The 9,790-nt window shown below is 47.8% G+C and overlaps 1 protein-coding gene across 8 annotated transcripts in view; it reads left to right on the top strand.

The window, feature by feature from the left end:
* The window catches only part of CHGB (chromogranin B), a 35,025-nt gene that overhangs the window by 4,867 nt on the left and 20,368 nt on the right, over positions 1–9,790 (top strand). For 7 of the 8 annotated variants that reach the window (XM_035894261.1, XM_035894147.1, XM_035894195.1 and 4 more), the window contains exons 2-3: positions 8,067–8,272; positions 8,660–8,759. The exons of the other annotated variant lie outside the window; for it this stretch is intronic. The gene's annotated coding sequence lies outside the window, so the exon portion shown is untranslated. The remainder of the gene's footprint in view (positions 1–8,066; positions 8,273–8,659; positions 8,760–9,790) is intronic. 8 annotated transcript variants of the gene reach the window in all.

Genomic DNA, 9,790 nt, shown 5'->3' with positions numbered 1-9,790 from the left:
CGCCAAATTAGGTGCACATGTTGATCTGCTTGAGGGGAGGAGGGATCTGCAGAGGGATCTAGAAAGGCTGGATTGCTGGGCCAAGGCCAACTGTATGAGATTTAACAAGGCCAAGTGCCATGTCCTGCACTTGGGTCACGACAACCCCATGCAATGCTACAGGCTTGGGCAAGAGTGGCTGGAATGCTGGTTGGCAGAGAGGGATCTGGGGGTGCTGGTCGACAGCTGTCTGAATAGGAGCCAGCAGTGTGCCCAGGTGGCCAAGGTGGCCAACAGCATCCTGGCTTGTATCAGGAATAGTGTGGCCAGCAGAAGCAGGGAAGTGAACGTGCCCCGGTATGTTGGTGAGGCCACACCTCAAATACTGTGTTCAGTTTTGGGTCCCTCACTACAAGAAGGACATTGAGGCAGAGCTGGTGAGGGCTCTGGAGCACAAGTCTGATGAGGAGTGGCTGAGGGAACTGGGGTTGTTTACCCTGGAGAAGAGGAGGCTGAGGGGAGACCTTATGAACTTAACAACTGTCTGAAAGGAGGTTTTAGCGAGGTGGGTGTTGGTCTCTTCTCCCAGGTAACAAGTGATAAGACAAGAGGAAATGGCCTCAAGTTGTGCCAGGGGAGCTTTGGATTAGATATTAGGAAAAATTTCTTCACTGAAAGAGTGACCAGGCACTGGAACGGGCCACCCCGGGACGTGGCTGAGTCCCCGTCTCTGGAGATATTTAAAAGACAAGTGGACAAGGTGCTTAGTGACCTGGTTTAGTAGTGGACAGGTACGGTTGGACTCGATGATCTTAAAGGTCTTTTCCAACCAAATGATTCAATGATTCTATGATTCCTTTGCTTTGTGCTTGTGTAAACTGGGAGTGAATCCCATGGAAAACAGCTGCATGAGGGATGCAGGACTGGGTTCCCTCCATCAAAGCCCTGGTGGGAAGGGTGCTGCTGTTGAACAAGGCTGCAATTCAGGGTCCTCTGCTCAGCATGGAGGAGCCATTTGACGAGGTCAACCAGGAGCAAGCAAAGCTTCTGATCCCTCTCTGGACAGGTTGTCAGTCATTAAAGCTATGCTTTACTGACTGCAGTTATTCTGTTCTTGAATGACGTATCAGGCTCTAAAAGAGACACTTGGGTGGGAGAAGACAGCTATGTGTTAGTCCTTACCAGGGTTGCCAGCCCCACTGCTTTGATGTAGTTTTTGCTTTGTTTCACAGCTTGCTTGGGGGGCTTGCAAGTCAAAGAAACCTTCTGGAAAAATTCTGAGCTTTGTCTTCTCCAAACTTCTATTGTTAGATTTTCATTAAAATTTAGAATAAACCTAATTACTTTATGGCAGATTTTAATACTTTAGGTGCTTGCAGTAGCAGAGCAGAGCTCAGCTGGATAAATTAGGCTCCAAAATCCCATTGATTTTTAATGATAACAAAACATGGTAAAGTTTAGAATACCTGATCATTCCTACTGTGAAACAAACAGCTCCATTTCTAGAGACAGACTTAATTTTAGGAGATCTTCTAGTTCAGTCACTTTCGTTAAGTTAAACAAGACTGCAGCACAGAGAATAACACTCGTCACTCCTTTTCCCACTCACTGCTAATTAATTTTTTACAAACCTGTGCTGGAACCTGCTGTATGTAGTTCCAAGTCTGCTGAAAGCCAAACTTTGTATTACTCATTTCCTTGATACACATCTCTCCTCAATTTCTTCAAGACACAGGGAGATGAATGCATCCCTCCCCTTTGCCAGGTGTTCCAAGCAAGGCTCACCCTTGCTCTGAACAGGCTGTGCTTGAAAGCAGCACAGTCCTATTTGGCATTTTATGATGCTACGTAGGAGAAATTCTAATAATGAATATTACCTCTGGTGAGCAATAGCACAGGGGGCTTAACTTACATCTGTTTGAATTTCTTAAGCTGATTTGCAGTTTTAACTAAGATGCATTGCTTCGAATTAACTAAGTTGGATTTTTTTTTCCTGCTATTTTTGTGGCTTCTTTGCTTTTTTGTGTGTGTTGCTTTTGTGACTTTTCTCAGCCTAATAGAGGGGAATCTACCCGTGTTCTGGATCCACTAACTGCTCTTTCACAGCCCACTTCACCCCCTTCTTGCAATAGAGTCTTCAGAAAGCTGGAAGCAGCTTTCAAGGAGCAATCAGCTTAAAATGAGTAGGGCTGCCAGGACCCTGTGTCAAACCAGTGCTCAGCATTGCAGAGTGGGACAATGTGACTGTGTAACAATCCCACCACTGCAAACATGGCCACAGCTGCTTTGCCTTCTGCTGCCAGTTGCAGAGGCACGAACTTGGCCAGAGCTGCTGCTGCCCCGCCCACACCCCCCAACAGCGTCCAGCCAGTTTCCTCCCGAGAAGGAGGAAAGATCCCAGGAAGACTGAGAGCACAGGGAGGAGGAGGAGGGATTTGGCAGGAGGAAAACTGCCGCAGGAGTGCAAGTGGGTGAGTAGGTGCCTTGGATTGAGCTTCTGGGCAGCTGCTCTCCTGGAAGTTGCCCCCCTACCCCAGCCACTCGCCCTGCAGACAGGTAAGGAGGCAGTCCTTCCCTGGGGCAGCCAGTCTGTCCTAACAGGGCAGAGTGCTCCCAGGCTCCTTTCCCTGCCAGTTTAAATGCAGTTTGATGGCATTCCTCTCTGTTTCCCTCCCCACCATCCCCCCTCCACCAACCTCCAGTTCCTTACTGTCTTTCATGATGGTGCTAATGAGATCCCTGGAGGAGTTTTCCCTTTAAAATGAAGCAGATCTCTCTCAGTCCAAAGACCCTGATGTCAGTCAGCAACAGAGCAGTGAACCCACACACAACCACTTAAGGTCTCTCTCTTGGAGGCCTCCTATCTCCTGGCTCAGTGGCTTCTTTGCTGCCTTACTGCCTCTGTCAGGAAGACGTATGGCTTTGTGCATGTTTTCCACCCACTGGTTTGTCCACTGAAGGGGTGGTTTGCTGTGGCGATGTTGCTCGCTGACTGGGGAAGCCATTCATTCTCCAGTGTGGATGTGTTCAGGGAAGCACGAAGAGCAAGAGGAAGGGATGTACAGAATGTGACAGCATATGGGCAAAGAAGAAAGAAGAAAGGACAGTTGGGATCTCAATGGTCAACATTGAGGTTCCCACCTCATGCGGTTACCCCAGTACAGCCACACTGCTTGTGCCAGTTTTAGCATTTGATCTTCAGCATTTCGATTTGGAGATAGCTCTCACTCTGCCAGCCCAGCTGCTGAGACCTCTCATCTGTTCCCTTTCCGTGCTGGCCAGATCCCAGCATGGGTGTTTGTGTTTCATGCACGTCAGCTTCCCTGCTGCAGTTTCACATGGGGCTGCTATTCCTGCCTTGCTGCCCCTGGCAGATTGGCACAGCTGCTGTGCTCTGCAGGTGTTTCCAGCAAAGGCAATGGAAATTTGGCTGTTGACTTTAACTGCAGGAAGAGCAGGAAGAGGCCCTGCTGGCCCAGCTGGCTGCGAATTATGGCCAAGATCTTTGGGCTTGGTGCAATCTCTCTTTGCAAATAGATTTATACTGGGACTGTCTGGGTTTAGGTTGCTGTCCTTGAGTTGTCATGAAACTGATACATCTGGCTTCTTGGTGGTTCTGCTTGATGTTGTTGCTTGCATGCTTTTATGGCAGGGGTGTTGTACATATGCTGGAGGGCACGCAAAATATTGGAGCAGACCCTTAGCTGCTCCCCCAGCTACTCAAGTTAATGGTGCTAGGGGAAAAAAAGGGGTTGAGATGAAAATCCAGCATCATTTCTGTAGTACTAAATATATCTGCAGGTGCTGGTCTGTCAGAATCCAGACAAAAGCATCCTGTGGGCAGAAATTGTGGAGAAATTCAGCAATAGATAGAGCTGGAAAAAACAAACGTGCTCTTGAGTGTGCTATCAATAACTGCAGTAACGGTATTAGCCTCTCCCTGCCAGCTCGCATTGCTTAACCACCACAGATCTGTCATGGCTATGAGGGCATTAATACTGACGGTTGTAGGGAGCTATTGCTGAGGATGTACAGGGAGAAAGAAAGGTCTTCGGTGCAAATCAGATGTTGTTGCTTATAATTTTTTGCTAGCATTTGTGCTGTTCCACACAGTTAAATATGAGTTGCTGTGCAAAGCCTTTTAACTGCTATTTTAAGGGAAATAACCTCCCAGAAAGAGAGAGCGGGAGAGTCAGAGGACTGCATCTGAACCCCTTCAGTTGCTGTATTAGTTTTGGTGATGAATTGGTCATATGAGGTTCCTGTTCTTTAGGAGAGGCCTCCTGATGATGTTTGAGAGATACCTGCTGGGTTTTGATGGAAGAGAAAAGAAGTCCTAAGGGACTCTAGTCTGACCCTAGATCAGCCCCAGAGCCAAACATGGCCTTCCCCACTCACACAAATGAGAGGTATCTGCCTGGAGCCCCTTTTTGGGACTGTGAAGAGAAAGGTTGCACACAGGGTGCTCCTCCTGGGGCCTGAATAAATGTGAGCTGCCATCTTTTTATCCGCTTTTTGAATGAGCTTTAGAAAACATTCAAGGGAGTATCAGTTCATTTGTTGTTAAGGCGTTTAAATGATGGCAGAATGAGGCAATCTTAGTTTGGAAGGTGCGTGTCCATGCAGGAAATTAATCTGGGGTCCCACTGTGGGGGGGGTTGTGCTGCTTCTCTACACACCGGGGGCTAGACGGGAGGTGAGGCGCCTCTGGAGAGGTCACGCTTCTGCTTCAGCTCCTCTGGGCTCTTGGGCTGTGCAGCCACCACCTTTAACATCCCAGTTTTTGTATTAGAAATTTCTGATGCAGCAAGAAAAGGGATAAGAGGACTCATTACTCTTCAACCCTTTAGGAAATGAGATGCAAGCAATGACAAAACAGAATAGGCGGCTGCCGAAAGAGCATGAAGATAGATACCGGCAGAGGAGAGCATGAAACTGTTCAATTTTAAAGAGCAACGTAGGTAGAACAGACTGGATGCAGCTGAAAAATTTGGATTATGACTCACATCTACAAATCTTGGCTGGCATCTTGCAGAGGACGTGGTAAGCTCTGCACTACTGAAACACGCAGTCTTTTGAGAAGTTTGCACCCCTTGCGGTCGGGAGCACCTGTAGTTCTTCTGTGCACTGCTCACTTCCAGGTACAATATTCAGCTCATGCCAATAAGCCTGCCAAAAATAGATGTGTCTCACACTGAGACAGAAGGAAGGGTAAAGGCAGAGCCCCTTGGAATAAACATCTTTGGAGCAGGTGATACATTTGACGCAGGTCTTGTCTAGAGGAGAGGGGTTTTTTTCTTAACTGTATGTGGTTTCTTTGGAGTATAAGTCTGATTCCTGTGTCCATGGTGATTTGCACAGTAGGTGATTGAGAGGCTAAGTTTTGAGGAAGGGTAAATTACCTACAAAGGAAAATGGATAGGGGATAACTCTCAGTTTAGCACTTGTTTAGGGGAGTGATACTCTGGCATCCTGGCATGTAGTTTGGAAATAGGTGGCCAAAGTGATTCTCTTTGCATGGCAGGAAGTGCTACTGTAAAACACTTCTAGGTTCACCACCTTCACAGACAGAGCCCCCACACTTGTTGCAAAATGGTGGAGAGGAAATCTGCAGCCTTTGCAAATAAAACCAGAAATTATGTGCTTGGGGTGCCTTCCTAGAAAACAAACAGTTCATGAAACTTGAAAGTCCCTCCTGGGATGGTAGGGAATCTATATCGATGATATCTAAGTTCGGATAGTTGTAGTGGTTACATATAGAAAGGCCTTGCGCTGTGGTTATTTTTCACCTCTTCTGAAGTCAAAGACATGAATCAACCTATGCTCTTGCTCCAAGGGCCCAATGCTTTTGAAGTGACTTAACTGTCCCTCTGCCCTATCCCTACATATAGAAAAGGATGAATACTCCCGTGCAAATGTTCCAGCATGTCTGATCCCAGTGTTCATGTCCCAGCTTTGCTGCTGCCATGACCCCTGATACAATGCTGAGTTTACACTGTCTGGGTATTTGTTACTATGCAAAACATTTGCCTTCTCCTATCATGTTGCTATTCCCTGAATTTCAAGTATTTCAAGAATTTTCAGCCCTATTGCCTTTTGGGTTGTTTTGGGGTTTTTTGCCTTCTGTGACTGAAAGAAGCCATACAAGCACAGTCAGAGGCTCATTAGTTTTCATCTAAATCTACTTAGCTGCTCTTGAAAGGACTGAAATAGTGGCCATCTATGGGTGGATAGATGATGGCTCTTTCCAGGTAAAGAACAGTTTTTTCTGGATGTTTAAGTATCAAGAGTATTACGAGGCCCTCATGGAAATGTCCCATGTTCTGTACATTTCTCTCCAGTCTGTGCAATAGCCTCTGAGAAACTGTTTCCTTCTGAGGGGGTGAAGTGCTTTCTTCTCTGCCTGGCTTGCACTTGCCTTAGCCTTGATGCTTCTGTGGTTTCAGCACTTGGCGAAGCGCAGATCATCCTCTCAGAGGCCCTTTGCTGTTGGTTTCTCTCCATTTTCTTTGTTTGCTTCTGTGACCCACCCCATCATTTTATTTTCTCTCTACTGCATTATTTAGGGCAGGAAATAACCTGTTTCCCTGGAGGCGAGGAACCAGGCAATGCTGGAGCACTTTGTACCTGAACATGCTCCACTACCGTGAGCTCAGTAGACAGCTGGGCTGCTTTGGTTCAGCTTTCAAAAGCAGATTTAGCTGTAACCACTGAACATTTAGCCACAGGGCAAAAAAATGCACCCAGGGTTACAGTCTCCTTGAAACTCTCCTGCCAGTTGTTGCCCGTGCTGTGTGCATGCTCTGGGCAGGAGGGCTTACAAGTGGCACCTTTGTGCAGAAGGAAACACCCCTCCGAGTTGTTGTTTTTCCCTTGCTCTAGGCCAAGTACGACTTGACACTCAGCGGGGCCGGCTGTGTGATCCCAGGCAGAGCTGCCTGGCAGGGTGATCTCAGGTGCCCTCCTGCCCTCTGCTTCCTGCCATCTTCAGGAGCTGTAGGAGGGAATTTTCCCATCTTTCCATAAATCATGCTGCTGCAGCTCTGGCAATTTGCACGGAAGGGAGAGCAGGGACTCTTGATTCCTGTTACAAAGGCAGTTGCACGGGTGCAAGTCACATTTGTTGCTTCTCTTGTTGCAATGACCCTGCCTGAAGCAGCAGAGGTGTCCCCTCCACAGCCCGTGTTCCCCCTGCAGCCTCTGTTCCCTCCACCCACCTCCCCTCTGTCTCCCAGCGTGAGCCCCTGCAGCTGTGTGTCCTGCATGGTCCCAGGGCTCTTCCTGGGAAGCCGTACCTGTGTTTTGGGCTTCCCACAAGCCCACTGTCACCTCTGTTCATCCCCCTGTGCACTCTGGTAGTATGAGGAGGCTGCTTTTTGCAGCATTTGGTGCCTTTCACTGCAGAACGAATCCAAGGGGTTTTTTTCCTTCTGCTTGTTCAAGAAAGTGTCCTGGCTCACAGCAGAGAAGCAGCATTCCGAGCCCTGGGTTAGGACAACACCTAAAACCCACAACACCCTTCGGAGCTGTGGGCTTACAAGATCCCACAAGATTTTCAAGAGAAATGTGTGAATGAAGTCGAAGGTGGGGAATAACATCAGCCCCACAGGGTATGACAAGCAAGGCCAAAATTGATCAGTCATTGCAAACTAGGAGGAGTACAGGACATGGTGAGGACTTGGCAGCCAGTGCCCGAGGGGTTTCCCTGCTGCACGGCCCAGATCCAAAGCCCACCTGAGGTCTGTTAGAGATGTGTACACTTTGGCTTGGGTGTTTTCCAGCTGAGCTGGACCAGTGTCCCAGAGGGGTGACCCACACTGCTGCAGGCACAAAGCCCCCTGCCCATGCGCACCAGCCGTCTGGGTTGTCTTGGGGCTCATCTTTGGACTAAGTCTGGCAGGCAGCAAGCACCGCCTTTCTGTTCCCAGAATGAACCTGATATAAATGCCTGATCCAAACTGTTTTGTCATCCTTGACAAATCCTCCTGCTATTAAGTCATTCCCCACTTTGCTCAGCTCAGAGCTCCTCCAGGATGTTTGGTATCAATGCCTACTTTGACAGAATTTTTATTTTCCTTCCCACGCAGCTGCTAGTGGGAGGCACTGATTCATGCTAATGACCTGCCTGATCCTGGAGCCAAAAGGCAGCCAGGGAGAGAGCTGAGCTCCTGCAGCAGGCAGGTGCCGGAGCAGATCCTCGGCAGGCATCTGTGAAGTAGCTCCCAGCCTGTGAATGCAGCCGGGACCATTTACACCAGCAGAGGATCTTTCCCCAGGAGTTTGAGGTGTTTTGGTATGTGTGTGTGTATTGGGACATATGGTTACTAAAATCTGTGTACAACAGGCAGTATACATCCTATACAAATATGTCTTATTTCATTATTGAGCGTAGGTGATCTTGTGTGGGGCACATATGTTTTCCCACAACACAAAAGTTCATTTTAAAAATACCCTGTTCTGTAGGCTTTCCCTAATGACTATTTTTCTCCACACATCTATTAGCCAACAACATATGCCAGCATTTCTTCCTTAAAAGTAAAAACTGGCACATAGCACACAGAGCATGAAATAATAAGATGTGATTAAGACAGTAGCTGGAGCTAACCAAAGCCAGAAAACTCATGGCTGAAAGGTCAAACCTTTATTTAAATTGCCTTTGCAATGGCCTATTTATTTGCAGGTGCTGTGCATTAAGAGGGAAAGTCTTGTAATGGAAGAACATCTGGCATGGAAAATCTCACCTCAGTTCAAGCTGAACAAAGTTGCACTCGCACTAGAAGGTAGGTTCTTGTAAATGGAAATGTCAGTCAACCTCAGGGCAGGTAACGCTATCCAGCGTTATCTGTAATGACAGCATTTCTGGGTAAGATGCAGTACATGGGCCAGGAATGCTGCTAAATGGGTGCTAAAATCAGCACCTCCTGCCAGGGAAACAGGATTATTCTGTGGTTAAAGATACTGAGATGGGGATAGGGGAGACCAATGCTATGCCCTGCAGAGCATTTTCAGCATGATCTTCGAAAGTTGGTTTGTTCTGAGTTCCCAACAGCTTGTTCCAGGTATCTGAGAGCTTCGAAGAAGGAGCAAGAGGACAGGACATTTACACCCACACCTTTGCCTAACAGCAACTCCCCTAAAAAGGCTGCAGTTAGAGGTTGAAACAACATGGGCTTGTGTCTGTGATCCAGGCCCCCTTGTTTAAGGAGCAATTCGGTATGTGCTCTGGGAGGCTGGCGTGTTTTCATGTCCTTGTCCCCTCATCCTCCCTGAGTCTGGGTGGTCCCTGAGGGAGCATCTGCACATTGGCCTGAGGGCCAAGGGAGTCAGGGCACAGCTGAAGGTGGCCCTAGAATAACTGCTTATATATTCTCCAAGCACTTGTTCCCTCTGTGGGATGGCTGGATCTATGGGGGAGTGTCTTTGTTTTGGTTTTTTTTTTCTTTTTGGGGGGGAGGTGATCTGAGTTCTCACTTTGGTATGGAAAGGTTGGTCTTAGTGTTGAGACATATTGGTGCTGGAAGCAGAAAGAGGTGCCCACCAGGCGAGTACCATGTGGAGTGATGAGAAATGTGTGTGCAGGCAAGTCCCACATCTAGGTTTTTGTCTCCCTGAGTGTTAATACTGGTCGTCTGGTGTTCAAGAATAAACTTGTTGCACATAAGTTAGTGAGAAAAAAAAGTCTTCTGGGATGAGGAGACACAGACTGTTGCTAAGAGCTATTTTGAAGGCTGGGGGCGTCTTTCCAGAGGCAGCAGTGGATCAGGCTCAAAATCCAGTGGTGTGCTGGACAAGGGTAGGAATGATTTTTGGG

Source organism: Egretta garzetta, unplaced genomic scaffold (assembly GCF_000687185.1).
Source record: "Egretta garzetta isolate BGI_Z169 unplaced genomic scaffold, ASM68718v1 scaffold360, whole genome shotgun sequence".
Lineage (NCBI taxonomy): Eukaryota > Metazoa > Chordata > Aves > Pelecaniformes > Ardeidae > Egretta > Egretta garzetta.
Note: the sequence above shows the minus strand (reverse complement) of the source record. Positions and strands in the feature narration are given on the sequence as shown.